Source organism: Belonocnema kinseyi, chromosome 4, assembly GCF_010883055.1.
Source record: "Belonocnema kinseyi isolate 2016_QV_RU_SX_M_011 chromosome 4, B_treatae_v1, whole genome shotgun sequence".
Classification (NCBI taxonomy): Eukaryota; Metazoa; Arthropoda; class Insecta; order Hymenoptera; family Cynipidae; genus Belonocnema; species Belonocnema kinseyi.
The window spans coordinates 124,585,080-124,587,036 of NC_046660.1; positions in this window are offsets into that span (position 1 = coordinate 124,585,080).

Below are 1,957 nucleotides of genomic sequence, written 5' to 3' on the forward strand. Positions count from 1 at the left end.
AATAATAAATTATAATGGATCGTTAATAAAAATTAGAGAAGAACATAACCTATAAACCAGAATTGTCAGATGACAGACTTAGGCTATTTTTATGATTACTGTGAAAGAAAATAACATTTTTACTTACTCATGGAAGACATCATCATCGTTACAAGTTCCGTCATTTTCCTAGAAAATTATACTTGACGAGGAATTAAACTCAGATGTGGACCCAGTCAAAGATACATTAAATATTTTTTCTGGAGGCTCTTCACTTTCGTCACTGGTGTCACTCAAATTATTTCTTTTTCTTTTATTTAACTCTCGGGATTTGCGTAAATGATAATACTTTGACATATTTTAAAATGCTTTTAAAAATGCTTTTGAAGTAAACTATGCACACTACTTGTACGAGTGATTACAAATTAAAAACGACACGACGGTCCCTCATACACAGGTACAGTGTGTGTCCGTGTGACAAATAGTAGGATACCAGAAGCGGAGAAGTTGGTTGCGCGCGCAACCAACTTTCGGCCCAGTAAAGCGCCATTTACGGTTCCGACTGACTTATCTACTTCCAACCTGGTATGTCAGAATAATCCCGACTTTTCGGCCCAGTAAAGTGCCATTGCTGGGCCAGACTCTGGCTTTTCTACTTCTAACATGATTTGACGGAGAAATTCTGACTTTCGGCCCGTTAATGAGCCGTTACTGGGCCGGACTATGGCTTTTTGACTTCCAACATGGTTTGTCGGAGTAATATCGACATTCGGCCTTGTAATGGGCCGATACTGGGCCAAACTCTGGCTTTTCTACTTCTAACATGATTTGACGGAGTAATTCTGTCTTTCGGCCCAGTAAAGTGCCATTGCTGGGCCAGACACTGGCTGTTTGACTTCCAACCTGGGTTGCCAGAATAACCCTGACTTTCGGCCTAGTAGTGTGCCATTGCTGGGCCAGACTCTGGTTTTTCTAATTCTAATATGATTTGACGGAGTAATTCTGACTTTCGGCCCGTTAATGAGCTGTTACTGGGCCAGACTATAGCTTTTAGACTTCCAACTTGGTTTGCCAGAAAAAAACCTGACTTTCGGCCCAGTAAAGTGCCATTGGTGGACCAGACTCTGGCTTTTCTACTTCTAACATGATTTAACGGAGAAATTTTGACTTTCGGCCCTTTAATGAGCCGTTACTGGGCCGGACTCTGGTCTTTTGACTTCCAACCTGGTTTGCCAGAATAACCCTGACTTTCGGCTCAGTAAAGCGCCATTGCTGGGCCAGACTCTGGCTTTTCTACTTCTAACATGATTTGACGGAGAAACTCTGACTTTCGGCCCTTTAATGAGCCGTTACTGGGCCGGACTCTGGTCTTTTGAGTTCCAACCTGGTTCGACAGAATAACCCTGACTTTCGGCCCAGTAAAGTGCCATCGCTGGGCCAGACTCTGGCTTTTCTACTTCTAATATAGTTTGACATAGTAATTCTGACTTTCGGCCCGTTAATGAGCCGTTACTGGGCCAGACTGGCTTTTCTACTTCTAACATGATTTGACGGAGAAATTCTGACTTTCGGCCGTTTAATGAGCCGTTACTGGGCCGGACTCTGGTCTTTTGACTTCCAACCTGGTTTGCCAGAATAACCCTGACTTTCGGCTCAGTAAAGCGCCATTGCTGGGCCAGACTCTGGTTTTTCTAATTCTAATATGATTTGACGGAGTAATTCTGACTTTCGGCCCGTTAATGAGCCGTTACTGGGCCAGACTATAGCTTTTAGACTTCGAACTTGGTTTGCCAGAAAAAAACCTGACTTTCGGCCCGTTAATGAGCCGTTACTGGGCCAGACTGGCTTTTCTACTTCTAACATGATTTGACGGAGAAATTCTGACTTTCGGCCATTTAATGAGCCGTTACTGGGCCGGACTCTGGTCTTTTGACTTCCAACCTGGTTTGCCAGAATAACCCTGACTTTCGGCTCAGTA